Source organism: Schistocerca nitens, chromosome 8 (assembly GCF_023898315.1).
Source record: "Schistocerca nitens isolate TAMUIC-IGC-003100 chromosome 8, iqSchNite1.1, whole genome shotgun sequence".
Taxonomy (NCBI): domain Eukaryota; kingdom Metazoa; phylum Arthropoda; class Insecta; order Orthoptera; family Acrididae; genus Schistocerca; species Schistocerca nitens.
In genome coordinates this window covers 223,949,578-223,965,842 of record NC_064621.1, presented here as the reverse complement: position 1 = coordinate 223,965,842, position 16,265 = coordinate 223,949,578, and the positions used below count along the sequence as shown (strand labels likewise).

General features: G+C 39.9%; 1 protein-coding gene across 5 annotated transcripts in view; it reads left to right on the top strand.

Annotated features, from left to right (window-relative positions):
- LOC126199283 (mediator of RNA polymerase II transcription subunit 25-like) overlaps positions 1–16,265 on the top strand; it is a 371,538-nt gene that overhangs the window by 72,854 nt on the left and 282,419 nt on the right. The window contains exon 1 of one of the 5 annotated variants that reach the window (XM_049936095.1): positions 765–891. The exons of 3 other annotated variants lie outside the window; for them this stretch is intronic. The gene's annotated coding sequence lies outside the window, so the exon portion shown is untranslated. Of the gene's footprint in view, positions 1–764; positions 905–16,265 lie in introns of those variants that run through there. One more of the 5 variants, XM_049936098.1, reaches the window with a different exon arrangement.

Here is a 16,265-nt window from a genome sequence, read left to right as displayed (position 1 = left end):
ATCGAAACAATCGTTGAGTGAAATAATACCCAACACATGTGAAGCTATTTACGCTATCCTGAAGGATGAGTTCATGAAGGCAAGTCAAGTAAATTAAATCTGCCAAGTTACAGATAATATTTTTGGTGTTGTAGACGTGTTTGAAACACAGTAGGCCTATATTATTAGATATTACATACCTACATGGCCAATGAGCTATGGTTTACTTTGTTTCTGAGTAGGCATTTTCAGTTCGCTACTGTGTAGAAGCATCCTGTAACAAACTTTTGTTACAGGATACAAAACTCCACTCTGAATTCTCGACAGAGTTCGCAACGAATTTTTTTTTTATTACTGTTTCTCTGTTTGCCGAGGCGTCAACTGCCCGCAATTTTTCAATTGGAGCATTGTATGCTGCTGTCTTTTTGTCTCGGTCACTATATTCTTTACTTTTAATCTTACACAAACATGGGTGGTTTCTATATATTTCAATGAATTCACTTACAAACTCTCGAGAACACTGACGAGTATCAGCCATCTTAATGCCCTGTGCGTACAAATACTGAGCAAACAGCTGTTCCGCGCCAGATTTGCGGCGATCTCGTGTTCACACGCTCCAACTTGTCTGCGCAGATGTATTTTGAACCCACAGATTTGAGAGGTTTCGCTCAAACCTCCAACTCCAACTTCCAGGTTTGCACACACCTCAGGTTGGTGCAAATCTTCTGTCCACACGCAGCGATGTCTGCGCAGAGAAATAAACACAGCGCCCCTGTCGGTTGGATGTGGAACTGTTTGACAGGCGCGCTGCACTTGCTACAACATTGTTCGACAGCGCATTGAAACAAAGTTGAAACCGGTGTTCGTGACGCCTGTGGACGACGTCGTGGAAGACGCTATAATCCTGAGGCAGTAAGGACCGAGTGTAACGTGAAATTTTAATGTCTAACGATAAATCGTGTTTAGGCGATAGTATACGCATTTTTATACTAAATATACAGTCGAGAAATCTTATAATTTAAAATACTGATTTGTATCGTTTCTGGTAGAAATTAGACGGAGTCCTTTACTTTTGAGATGAGTTTCATGAACATTTGAAAGAAAATTACCAGAGGCAATACAAGGTTAACACATGTTTCTCTCCGAGAGATATTTGCGTAATTAATATGGAGCGGTAAAACATTATGTATGCGAAATCATTTCTTCTTATTACATTTTTATTTTTTCGAAATTGTGAATTGTTTTGAAAGAGAAAACATCATTAGTGAGTATATGTACCAGCATTTCTTAGTGCCTTTAAAGAAAACTTCGTGACTTTAATATTTCATATGTGCACAACAATTTGTTTACATTTCTGAACACGATACGGACGTTTTTTGCTGTCTGCATAATATTTTATTACGGTACGTCACAATCGCGTCGATACTTAAATTACATTTGTTGAGTAATTGTATGAAATAGTGCAATGAGAAAATGAGAGAAATAAGGAGAGTACCGACAGGTGTCGCGTGTGTCAACATAGTGAGAGACTTTATATAAGAAACAAAAGTAACTGGGTACACATTTCATCAGATCGTAAACTTTTCAGCCCTATTGCAGTTTATTCATCTGGACATTTTGAGTTCCGTCATGTAAAGAGGCAGTTAATAACAATTTGAGCAAATCGGATGAATTTTTTGCAGAACATGTTCATTGTCTTATTCATTGACTGTAGTTCTGATTCATTAACTGAACAATTCAACCAGTCTTAATTTATATGAATTGGTGCAAGATGTAGCACTGTCATTAAAGGAGTGGATTCCTTTCACAAATACCTCACTCCTATTAAAATAAAGAAAGCCGAGCACCTGTAGAATAAACGACATTTAAACACGTTTTTTAATAAATATTTAATTAATAGGGTGTAACTTAACATTTCTTTTTAAAACTGTAACCTCGTACCTCTGTTTTTGTTTATTACAATATTTATTACCAGGTCACTTCCTTTGACAGTTTTACATGAATAGGAAAGAACTACACAAAAGAAATATAGAACCACTTTTGGTCACTCTGAGGGAAATACAGTAGACTTTTGAGAAACCACATTATAATGACATCAACATGACCTGTAACTACTACTATTTACCCTTCATATAGTGCTCTAACTATAACTATAACTATAACTATAGGTCTATCTCGTCTCTGCATGCAGGATTTTTCCCAGAAATAGTGAAAATTTGAAAAGCTGTGCCAGTCTGCCAAAAGGAGACACAGTATAAATATGTGCACACACTCGTTAAATTTTTCTTATGTCTTCTAAAGTATAAGAGGCTCACTGTTAGTTCAGTGTCTATGAAGAGAATGTCAGTAATGAATGTATCCCTTTGGCTAGTTCCTCCATTTTCTGACACATCAAAAGTGCTGGTGGTCCTTCCCAATTTTGCAGCAATGTCCCAGATGTTTTCTGCATTTCAGTTGCATCGGGTTTTTCTACAAGAATATGTTGAAGTTCTTTGCTGCTTTGTTGGCAACAGCTTTCTCTGGGGAACAATTTTCCTCTTACAAATAGTTCCCTCACTTCTTGGCACAAATGATGCACTGTGGACACCGTTTCAGACTCCAGTTCAAGTAGCTTCAAAGGCAGTTGTATGTTTTTTAAGGACTTCCAATGTTCTTGTTTATAGAAAATCCTGCAACAGGTTCTAAGAACTTGAATGTGAACATGTCCCTTTGATGTAATAACAAGGTGTGATCACTGGATATCACCTATTTGATGACCCTTGCCTTTCATTTATATCTGGTGGATCCCAACACTTAATTATCACTGTCTGAACTACCTACAGGCCACTGCATACATATATTTGTATGCTTATACGTGTGTCATTTAATGCTGGAACCAACACATGCCATACTTGTGTGTGCATGTGTTGCAGTGTTCACTCCTTAATTTGCAATTACGTTGCACATGATTATCACTGGTGAAAGGTATTTCTGCTACATTTGAAGAGGGTGGTATTTCCCATCCAGCATATACCTTGATTTGGCCTGTGGTGAATGTCTTTCAGTTTACTGGTGAGCTTTCTTATTGCGAGGACAAAAAGTCTGTCACATAGTTGTTCTTGACAAATGACATCAGTGAGGTATTGGTGCAGGAGTTGCAAGCAGTGTTGTCATCACAAGTGGCACAGGCATGTGCTGACTGTTGGACGGCGATCCACTTCAAAGTAAAACAGACGTATGTCATAGTGGGAAAGACTATATAGTTTTGTTGCATTGTGCTATGCCTTAGTGTGTTAAATGGCCAGTTTACGTGTTTCTTTGACATTTGACAGAGACAAATGTTGCCTTTATTTTAGTGGAGGAAAAACAGTGGAGTTTTGTTAGGCTGAACCTGAAGATGGAAGTTTGGTCTCTGAATTTGTGGTTGACAAGGAGAACGATATCACCTGCTGGAATGTAGGACACACTACCTTTATCCACAACATATTATAGCACAGTGGATTTCTCTACCCCTTAAATATAGAGTGGGCTATTTGAGTTGTGGGCCACTGTAGAGTTGGGGACTTTTCAGCCAAATACCAGGTGAACCTATAGTTGGAAATATTTGATGGATGTTTTCAGTTCTGTCATTTGCTTTATGACCAAGTGAAATGTCCCAAAAACAGTGGCTGTAACTGCTGGGTGGGAATTACTGTTAATTGTACGATGGTATACCCCAAATAGAAGGGAAATATGGAAGCGTCCGATCCCGCCCGTCCGCTTTGACCCATGACGTCACAAATATGGCGGAAACGACCATAAACCACGATTCCAATATGGCGCATAGAAAGTCGGTACGTACACATTGTGAGGATGAAAATACATCGAAAAACGAACACACACACTTTCCACAAAAAGCCTAATGACACTAACGGGACAAGTGCGGGAAATGGGGTGTTTCTGGGTGGGGGCAAACTAAATATAAACAAAAACAAAGATGATGTGACTTACCAAACGAAAGTGCTGGCAGGTCGATAGACACACAAACAGACATATGTCATAGTGGGAAAGACTGCCTGGAACAGTTCCGTCCTCCGTCACAGCGGGACCCACCTCCTCTCCCTCAAAATCACCCTCTCCAAACCTTCCAGGAATTTCTGACTTCCAGCCTTGCCTCTCAATCCTTCTTAAAAAACCTCAATCCTACTCCCAACATCACCACTGCTGAAGCCCAGGCTATCGGTGATCTGAAGGCTGACCGATCCATCGTCATTCTTCCGGCGGACAAGGGTTCCACGACCGTGGTACTTGATCATCGGGAGTATGTGGCTGAGGGACTGCGTCAGCTTTCAGACAATACTACATACAAAGTTTGCCAAGGTAATCCCATTCCTGATGTCCAGGCGGAGCTTCAAGGAATCCTCAGAACCTTAGGCCCCCTACAAAACCTTTCACCTGACTCCATCAACCTCCTGACCCCACCAACACTCCGCACCCCTACCTTCTACCTTCTTCCTAAAATTCACAAACCCAATCATCCCGGCCGCCCCATTGTAGCTGGCTACCAAGCCCCCACACTCGGAACAGTTCTGGATAATGAGCAAAAGCAAACTGCCTACGTAAATCAACACCTTCAACCCATTACATGCAGTCTCCCATCCTTCATCAAAGACACCAACCACTTTCTCGAACGCCTGGAATCCCTACCCAGTCTGCTACCCCCGAAAACCATCCTTGTAACCATAAAAAAAAAAAAAAAAAAAAAAAAAAAAAAATTGTTTGTGTGTCTATCAACCTGCCAGCACTTTCATTCGGTAAGTCACATCATCTTTGTTTTTAGATATATTTTTCCCACGTGGAATGTTTACCTCTATTATATAAATATAAACAAATTTAGACACCCACCCCCATACAAAACCACACAAAACGACAAAAAAACCCGACATCAGAAAACTCCCCAAATGTCACTAAACACATCATCTGGAATCAGACACTTCCCTTGACCTATATATCTCAACAGCAGCTCCCGATCCCATAAATTAGGATCAAACACTTCCCTAGGCCTATATAGCCCAAAAACATCTCTCGATACCAATATCAACATACACAGCCACACATTGGGATTGAACACTTCCCTTGACCTGTGCACTGTTAATTTTATCCGTCATATCCATTCCTGAACAAAAACAACAACTGATTAATTTTACTAAAATTACCACAAGATGTACAGCAAACAACACTAAATTAACCTTCACACAAAATCGTTAACTCACTGAAACGAATTCCACTACAAATACAGCTGACACTCGGAACAATTCTGGATAATGAGCAAAAGCAAACTGAGCCCATTATACCACACAAACAAAAACCCTGAACATACCACCAGAGAGCACAACAAACCACAACACGACTACAACTACAAACACGCCACACTCACAAACCAAACTCTGCGCCGCCACGTCACACACGACAACACCCTTACGTCACGGGTCAAAGCTGACGCATGGAATTGGACGCTTCTGTTGACCCAATAGAAGTATAAAAGCCTAGTGTATATGTAAGTGTATTTGTGTACATGTATAAAGAGACCACCTCGAAGTGCAGTTTACTAGAGATCACAGGCAGTTGCACAACAGACACCAGTCTACTGAGACCCAAAAATGTTATTCATCTACAGGAAGAAGAAGAAAATTATGACAAATCAGACAAAATTGAGTAAGGCCTAAATAATAGAATGCAATATAATAAAACAAAGAAGGCAAGTCCAACCATTTAATCCTAGGTGATGTTGGAGAGGGCTCTCCATCAATGAAAGGCAGATACCGGGCTTATGATATATCTCCCTCTGAAACCAGCCAACCTTTTATCCCATGAAATTAGTGTCCCAGTGATGCATACATACACCATAATTTCTTATTTTTGTGAGAGATTTGTTTCAGAAACAAAATTAGCTCTAATCACTCAGTTCTGACCAAGGCATTGGGAGATTTGTGATGAGTATAAGATGAATATTGGAACTTCTAAACTCTGCATATATTCTGAATTAAAGATGCCTCTAACAATGCACAGTGTGACTTCTGAACTTAACCTGTCCCAAGCATATTGTGTTAAAAAAAGGCAATGGGAAGAGCGTAACCAAAACAATTGTGATGGAGCTCCCCTGGTGTGCCAAGTGAATGTACAAGATAGCTGTCAATTTACTCTCAATGGCTTTGCATTTGCAGTGTCCTGCAACCTTCATATAATTTTTTTCTTTTTTTTGTTCAGCTAATTCAGCCTCTACATGTGTAGCCTTTTAACCTTAAGCTAATAGATACAATTTCAATTGCTGTTTCCATGCCTTGTCTCCTATTGTCTTCTTCCAGTTGAAGCTTGCATCATCAGTTCTTTATCCCAATGGTTAACTCGTCTGCCCTGTGGTCCTCATCTTTCTCTGGGACTCCATCTAGGCTGCCTTTGTCCACCTTCTGTCTTTTTTTGTGGGGTATGCCCTGCCCATTTCTGTATTAGAGCTTTCACTCTTTCCACTGCTGCTTGAACTCCTGTTACTGTTCATATGTCCTAACTTACTTCCCATTTTTTCTTAGTGAGACCTGGGAGTGACATTTTCGTAGTTCTTAAAGTTTATGCAAGCACAGGAAATCACAGAAAGGAATTTATCGCCAAATTACACATATCAAAAAAGTTTTGCATCACCCTGGTTCCCAGAACTCCTGAAGACAGACGTTGACTGTGGATATTGCATCACAGACACAGTCCCTTTGACTGTTCAGAGATGTCACTAAACCCATCCAAACATGTAAACAACCATGCATGAGCAGCACCTATTAGACGGAGGGGGCCTGACAGCCGATCAGTTCCAGTCATTCCACCAGGAAGGAGGTACACGGCTCGTGTCGTGTGTAGTTCAACCGTGCCTAGACGGTCAATACCACACTTCGATCGCATCCACATTGTTACTTTGTGCCAGAAAGGGCTCTCGACAAGGGAAGTGTCCAGGCGTCTCAGAGTGAACCAAAACTTTGTTGTTTGGACATGGAGGAGATACAGAGACAGGAACTGTCGATTACATGCCTTGCTCAGGCCGCCCAAGGGCTACTACTACAGTAGATGACAGCAATGCCACCATGTTGAATAACGCTTTTCGTGCAGCCACAGGATGTCATGTTATGACTCAAACTGTGTGCAGTAGGCTGCGTGAAGTGCAACTTGACTCCCAACGTCCATGGTGAGGTCCATCTTTGCAACCATGACACCATGCTGTGCGGAACAGATGGGCCCAACAACATGCTGAATGGACCGCTCAGGATTGGCATCACATTCTCTCTTGACCGATGAGTGTCGCATATGCCTTCAACCAGACAATCGTCGGAGACGTGTTTGGAGGCAATCTGTTCAGGCTGAACCCCTTACACACTGTGCAGTGAAGTGGAGGTTCTCCGCTGTTTTGGGGTGGCATTATGGGAAGGGTCTGGGAAAGTCATCCAAAACCACACATCAGGGGAGATTTACCAGAGAGGGTGAGAAGGAGAGACTGCTTGTTAGGAACTGCACTGGATGACATTTGAAACCTTAAAAATTGGAAGATAGAGCAATAAGCAAGGCAGAGATTGCAGATAAAACATCAGGCAAGAGTTAGTAAGAGTGGCAAGCCATAAAAGATACAGAAATCCAAAAGAAAGTGAAGAAAGGAATAGTTACTGAGAAGAAATACTGAGATTGAAGAAATTAACATAAATCAAGGGCCCTGGGTGGCAAGAACCAAGGATGTGTTGTAACACCAGCTCGCACCTGCAGAGTTCTGAGAAACTAGTATCTAGGGGAAGAATCTGGATGGCACCTGTGGTGAATCTGGCACCGAGGTCACAACTGTCATGTTGTAGGGCATGCTTGGCTGCAAGATATTGTGTGTTGCCAGTATACACCATCTGCCTATGGCCATTCACCCTCTGTGGTAACTTTGTGGCAGTCATGCCAATACAAATGGCTGAACAGTGTTTACAAAATAGCTGGTACATGGCATGTCATTTCACAGATGGCTCTCCCTTTAATAATATATGTATTGCCAGTTATAGGGTTGGTGTAGATGATTGTATTAGAGTGCATAGGGCAAGTCTTACAGTGGGGACGATAACAGTGGTAGGAGCTATAGGGTAGGGAGGTGACTGCAGAAGGCTGTCTGGGAGGGAGTGTTTGACATGGAAAAGATGGTGACCGTCAAAATGTAAGTACTGATGTTTGTTAGTAGGTTTAATGCGGGCAGAAGTGTGTGGATGATCCTCAGTGAGGATGAGTCAACATCAAGAAAAGTGGCATGGGATTTAAAATAGGACCATGTGAAATTTAACTGGGTGAATGAATTTAGGAGATTCCAAGATTCTTAACAGGTCAGCCTCACCATGAGTCCATATCATGTAGCAGAGACGTCATCAGTCAATCCTAAACTAAACCAGATGCTGAAGGCTTATGGATCCAGGGTGGCGATTCTTCAGGAATACCTGGAAAGCCTGGAGAACTCAGGGATATGCATTATACCTGGAAAAACTATGGAAATCTCAGCAAACTTCAGCAATTTCATAAAATGTCAGGGAATTCTGTGTTATTAACTTTGTGTTGGAATTTAATTTTATTCAGTTTTATAGATCACAAATTTTACAAGTCTAATATTTCGTAGTGTTTTAACTATGGGAATATTATTCCATATAAATTATCAATGTTTACAAACTGCAGTCAGACTGCTGCTTATGGTCAGTATATCTCGGCAAAGAGGAAACAGAAGTTGTTATTTTGAGTTGCTTGCACTTTTGTGATAGAAGAGATGTGTTCACAGTAGTGAAGGTGAAGAAGTGCTCACAGCTATTAAGCTATGCATTTTAGAGCCAGTGTCTACTAAACTTTTCTGTTTTGAATGATCGTTGTTGTCATATTTTTGAATATTGATCATCCCTCCAGGGACAGTCTGTGTATAGCAATATACTTCAGTACAATTGTTTTAAGATTTCCCAGGTTGTAGTTTTCTTGTGTTTATTCTCTAATTTATGAATACTAATGTATAACCTATTTGTGTTATGTTAATGGAAAGGAACTAAAAAAAAGAGCAGAAGCTTGCCCAAACATTGTCAGCATGCAATAGCAAGCTTTAGCTGAATGATTACCTTTCTGCAGTTTTTGTTTAATTTGTTGCTCAGTTACAGGACACAAACGAGAAGGCGGCAAAGAAGCTTTAAGTGTTTGTGGTTTTTCTTTTTTTCTTCAACTCATAACAATAAAATAAATATGCAGAACAGCTGAAAATGCAAACATACATCAGGAACATGTGTACCAGCAAGATAAAAAAATTTTTGAAAATTGGAGGTGTAAAAACCATAAAATTAAAAAAAAATATCATTACTTTTTGATCACACATCTTACAATTTGCATTACGTTAATGGAAATAAACCAAAAGAAGAGTGGAGCTCTCTGAAAAATGGTGAAATTTTCTGTGCTGTTATGCATGTTTACTCTACCTGCATCAGTCAGCTGCAGAAGAGTGCTTCTGATTACCTTTCCACAGTTTTTGTTTAATTGGTTCTGCACTCCAATATGTATTGATTGCGCACAGCACACAAATTAGGAGGCGGCAAAGAGGCCATAAGTAATTTTGTTTCTTCTGCATGCTGACACTATGCTAAGCAGGACTTGCCGTATCATGAAGGAGCGTAAGGTGCAGTGGATGTTCAACCTGTCCACCATAATTAGGTCACTTCTACAACCCTTATGTATTGCTCCAATAGTGATTACTGAGACTAGTTAAAGTGCACACAGAAGTAGTTAAGCAACCATTCTTCTCTAGTAAGTGCTACAATGGAAAATATCCTCTGCCATGCACTTCACAGTAGTTTGCAGTATAGTGATGCAAATTGGAAAGTGTAACATTTATGTACATATTCTTCAGTGTACTAACATGGATGAATCAATACAATGGTTCTCAGGGCTATTTAGTAGAGCAGTTGTTGAAACAAAGTCAAAAACTTTCCAATAGATTTATCAGTCTTAGGCAGAAAGTGAAATCTTATTCATTGATTCATTTATGATTTTATTCACAACTTGCAAATGGTAATCACTGTAATATTCATTCCTGTGTAGTCAGTTTACTACTTTGTCTGATAATGATATGGCAAATCCAAAAACTCCCGAGTTCAACAACAGGTCTCTTTGTGCCACTCACCGCTTCATTCACCTGTGCCAATGATTTGTTCATGTCAACAATACCAAACTGAGTCATTTCTTGGGGTCAACATGAAGCTACATGTCCTCGTGTAACTGGGTAGATGAGTCAGTTTTAAGCTCAGAGGAAGTCAGATACATGCGTGCCTATCAAAGCGCTATGGTGTTCACGTCAGCCTTGATGCTGATTGGAGACTTGGCTTTTGTAATGATTTTAGTGTATATATTTGCATATTACAGAGAAGAGGCTGATAGATCTATAGAGTTTTCTTCCCTTTCTTCATGTGAAATGGGATAGTTTGAGCATTGTTTCAGTTTTGTGGAATTTTGTTCCGCTTGTAGAGATTGTGAAAATACTTCTGCAAGTTGCATTTATATTACTTTTAAACCAAATTTAAGAACTTCTGTTGAAACTCCATTATGTCCACAAGAAGTTTGATTCTTCGTTCCTCTCTCCTGTACTAATGGAAGTAAAGCTGTGAGGGTGTGTTATGGGTCGTTTCTGTGTAGCTCCGTCCATAGAGCAGATGCCTGCGAAAGGCAAAATTTGTAGGTTCAGCTCCCTATGAGACACACAGCTTCAATCTGCTAGGAAATGTCAAATCAGTGCACACTCCACTGATATTAGAATTCACCCTAAAAATGCAGGGTAAGTAAACGTTAATAATTATACCTGGTTGCAAGACAGACTAGTAGTTTTGGGAGGTTATATCAAGTTCTAATTATCCAAAGTGACTATTAAATTTATTTAGCATAAAACTTGCAAGAAAGCAAAGTTAACACATAGCTACAGTTTAGAGTGTCACATACTCATCTGGCTGTTTGTGCTTTTCATAGGGCAATTGTAAAAGAAAGTTAATTAAAAAAATTATTTGTCTTATTTTAAAATTTCCTACTTGGGCTCCACTGTTTTGTTCTCCCTTTCTTCCATAGAGATGAATCTTGCACAGTATTAGTTCCTGGCTAGATAAGGCTTATATCTTCAAGGACATTTCAGAGCCTAGCAAACATTTGCAGTGCTCTGAGTCTTAGTTAACTATGACTAATTTCTAAGTTGAACTACACTTTGATTCATTTAGAAACAGAGTGCTACTGCCAGTCTCGTGCTGTGTAAATTTTACCGGTACCTATGCAAAAGCCTCTGCTGCCAACAACATAGTCGACCTAGTCCAAGTACAGAAATAGATTATAAGGTGCAGTGCACACTGCATACCTCCTCCCTACCGCATTGTTGCTGTAACCAAACATTATTACATTAAGCCTGTCACTGCAGTTATTTCATGTTTTCATGCTAGTCATAGTGATGTCTTCCAATTTATTCTACATGTACTGATCCTCATTTAATCACTAAAATGTTAAATCTATCAAACTATGACAAATACATCAAACAAAGAAAACTTACAAATATTATTCTGCTAATCAATATAGCATATTCATTTTCCATTGGCCCTGTCAAGCTATACATATTTCATAACACTTTTGAAGCACAGTCTATTTTATTAATTGCTGGTTTAATATAATATGTTTTGTACCATGAAATCCTCTTTGTATGTCCCATAGATGTACATAGAATGATAGGAAGTGAGTATGTTTATACATCATGGTGGTGGTCTACCGCATCTTCCTCCGTCGTCGGTATTGTCGTTGTTGCCGTGAGGCACCGTTATACCAACTGTAAAGGCGCGTTGCTCTTAGAGCATGAGATATGGTAACCTTAAGTTATTGACAACACACAACGGTCACGGTAGCACCTGATTCCAGAATAGCTGCAGTAGTTAGGATCTACGAACTACCCCCTCTTGACCAGGTCCCCAAAACTTAACTTGTAACGAGATCCCTTCGAAGTAAATTGTCATAAAGGTCATCTATAAAGGCTTCGTGCAACGATAAGAAATGTTACAGTTTATGAAATAATAACAGATACGACCAAACTGTCTTTTTTCTTCTGTTTTATTTAACGTAACATTGTTCACAGTTTCATTTCGCATTCACCACTCATTCACACTCTGATGTGGAGTATATGCGAGTGTCTGAACCTTAACTCCCAAGTTCCATCGAAACCCTTTGATGAACAGTGTTGGTTGCTCGACACCAACAGTCAATGATAATGATACAGTATTTTGTAACTGACTCTTCTAGTTTAGCCGCCGCCCTCCACGAATGTTTGTTAGGCGTAAGAATTACACACTTTTCTCTCCGGTCCGCTATTATTAAGAGTTTGCGTAAAAGTTAACGTTTTTCTCCTTTTCATAAATTAGAGCCAGCTCTGTGCGATATATTTTTAAAAAATATTGGTCTCAATACCGCGTTCCTCGTGAGATGCGTATAGATTTATCCCGGGATTGACCGCCCTGTAGGTGTACTCAATTTAATGACCACACTTCGCTATCCACGATTTCGTTCAACTAAATGTCCTTTTATTACTCTGTTTGTATACTGTAGTTATTTAAAACTTGTCCCTATATTTTTTCACAACTCACAATTAACACTTCTTTACTTGTTTATTTCTAAGAGTAAACGAAAAAATGACGCCGTATCATCGGCTTCGTCGATATAAAGCAAAACACCTCAATATGCCCAATTTTACTTCTTCTTATAGGATCGGCTACCTTACTCATTAATTTACTACATATTATTTCCAATAACACTAAACAGGTGTTATATTTTAATTGTATTCAAAAGCATGTTATTATTATTATGACCGACCAAATTGTAACAAAACGCATGGCGTGCGCTTTTAACGATAGCTTTACACACGCCCAGCCTTTATTCATGCAATATTATATATAAATATACAGACAGGACCGAAAGATCGATCTCTCTACTGTAACCAATAGAGGCAAATACGCTATTCAAGTTCCGTTACATCTATCTTGACTCATATTGTTACAGTGGTAATGTGTGCACTCTCTAAATTATGGCAGTCGGCAGGTTTTTTTACATGTCACTAGATTTTAGTCTCTGCTGTAGCTATGAAATGCTATATATTTGGGCCAGATGTAGCTGCTGACAGTACTGTTTGATGTAGTTTGTTTCTGTATCTATGTAGTAACAGTTGTCAAACTGTCATTGATTAGTGTAATTATGTATTTAGTTTATTTGCCATAAATCAACCAGTCTTCTTCATACAGACAAGTGTAGTGAAGTGTCTTGTTTCTGTACAAATAAGAATGTGAGCACATAATGTTGGTACCATTAATGGATCATATATAACTTGATTCTTGTTGGATACAATTGCCAGCCTTTTCACAAGCTCATCCACTAACACTCGAAAGTTATTCAAGGGTTTTAATGTAGATCACGTATACAGAACTCCACCTGTTCTTCCCAGACTGTCCAGTTTGGTACACAAATGTCAGATTCCAACTCACGCCTTTGGTTACACAACACTCCATCTTATATCCTGTTGTGGAGTCTGCGAGTTGGACATTCACTATTCATTCTCCAGCGTGACTTGCTTCTTGGCTGGTGTTACGACAGCTGTCACTTCACTTGCTGCCTCTGTCTGTCATGTCACAGCTGGTTTTGCATCGAACCTGTGCGATAAAGTATTCAAACATATAATCAGGACACCATGAATTGTACAGTATACCTGAGTGTTACAGAGCTGTAACAACTTGGACGATAAACACACTCCTCAAAAAACAGTAAGAGTAAGGAGAAAACGTGCACCGTGGCTTAAGACCACCTCAGACAATTTGTGAATGTCAGAGACTCAGCACGCAGGACATACAAACACCACCAGACCACTGATAACCATCTGACCCACAAACTACTATGCAACCATGTTGGTCAACCTGTGAGAAATGCAAAACTCAGATATGTCCTCTCACTAACTGAGGATCTTCACACACCCACCATGCTACGGAAAAAATCTGTGGGGTCAAGGAATAGGCTAAACTAAATCTGCAGCTGAACTACTATATCCTGTTGAGAATCTAATTGACTGTTTCACCATGCTGACATCTTTACTTGGTAAACACAAAAGGGTGCAAACTATCGACTTCTTTAAGGTACCATTAGTTTGACCAAATGAAAAATGTTTTGCACCTGATAAGCCCTAATACGGCTAGGAATGCCATTGTATGTATTCGTTCAACAGCTGCAGGGCATGATAACAGTGCAAATGATAAATTTTCTCATCAGTCCTCTATTGCCCAAAATAATGGACGTTTTTCACCGTTCTCTGACCTCTAGCATCTTCTCAACATCCCAGAAACAGGGACTCATAAAACCAAAAAACCAATACGTAAGAAGGAATCTGTCAAACAGTTTTCCAACTACAGGCCATATTAGTCCATGAGCAGCTTATTTAGCATCAAATAATATTTTATATGAATACCAGTCGGGTTTCTGCAAAATTTCAGCACAACAACAGTCTTACAAAAGTGACTGACCAGCTGAAACAAGCTATGGACAAACAACAGGTGACTATTATATGCTTCTTTGATTTCAGCAAAGCTTTGGACATTGTTCACCTAGATATTCTACTTGCTAAACTCACAAGTCAGAGATGCTGTACATTGGTTCCATTCATACCTTACATTCTAACAGTGTGTAATGATTGGAATTAAAAGGTGACAGTGGAGGTATGTAGTTTCAGAGGTCCCAGAAGGATCAGTATTGAGCCAGCCAACTACACTCATGTTGTTGTTTTTTTTTTTTTTTTTTTTTTTTTTTTTTTTTTTTTTTTTTTTTTTTTTTTTTAGGGACATGTATGTTCTGCAGAAATGATCAGCATTTCAGTCACCTTGGTTCAGCATGTGCCCTGTTGCCTTAGTCCACTGTGGGTCCTGATAACTTGTTCCATGTATGATGGCATTGACATGGTATAGCTATCCATACTGTATTCACCTGTTTCCAAAGTTCATCTGTGGTGCACCCGTAATTTTTTCACATATCCCACAAATTTCTGATTGGCAACAAGTCTGGTAATCTGGTGGGCCAGGGCAAAAGGCTGACATCCTGTGACACCAAGAAGGCATGTGTTCATACAGCAACATGTGGCCAAGCGTTGTCTCGCTGAAAAATGGGATCTGGGGTGCTGTGCAGAAAGTGTATGGCTATGGGTCACAGGATGTCTTTCATGTAGGACACTGTGCCCTGGACACAAACCAACTGTGATCTGTGGTTGTACTGAGTAGTACGCCACATCATAAGGCCTTGAGTTGGCATTGTATGTTTGCGCAAATGCAGTCGCTGTAATGGTGCTCCCCGTGTCTGCAGTGAACCAAAATGCAGCCATTATTTTCAAAGAAACAGGTCCCTGATTCATCCGAAAACACTGTTGGATGCTATTTCTGTCCCCAGTGACATTGTTTCATACACCATTACCATCTATAATGTTTCTGCACATTCATCAAAGGTAGGCGGAGAAGTGGACGATGCACACGTAACCCATGCCCTAATAAATGACAACGGTCTGTCACCACTGATAGTGTACAATCTGTTACACTCTTCAGTTGAAACTTCCGGGCTGAGAGGCCGTGGTCGATGTATAAAATTTCCACCTGACGTGTCTGTTACTCTGTTCCACAGTTGTGCCAGAGCCAAGGAGGACGCAAATCTGTCCTGCAATGTCATTCAGAATAGGTGTTGATTTTCTTGGGAGGTACTCTGGGTGGTGTGACCTGACGCATATTGTTGTGTTCTACAGCACTCCATGCACAATTGTTGCACTCCCAAAACACTTTGTCCGATATAAGCAGCAGTTTCCCAGATGGGTGAATCACATCCTCTCATGCCAATAATGCACCCTCTTTCAAACTCAATGATTTGATGGTATGGTTCACGCATACGTGTGCGAGGTGTCCTGCGTGTCTGATCAACTCACACTGATCCGTTACTTTCGGTTTATAGTGCCACAGGTACAATTTACCTGTAGGTAGTGGTGTGCCGTGGTATCAATGTTGACCTTGAAACCGTGGGCTGACATGGTTCAAATGCTAAGCATTTCTGCAGAATGTACTAATATACATCTCCTGTGAGTACAAACATCCTACCTGTAGTCTTTCAATGTGTTCTGTTTTTTTTTTCTGAACATGAGTGTACTTTCCTCATTATGTGTTTATGATGTGTCAACTATTTTCTCCCACTGAAAATATCACCTACATGCTGATGAC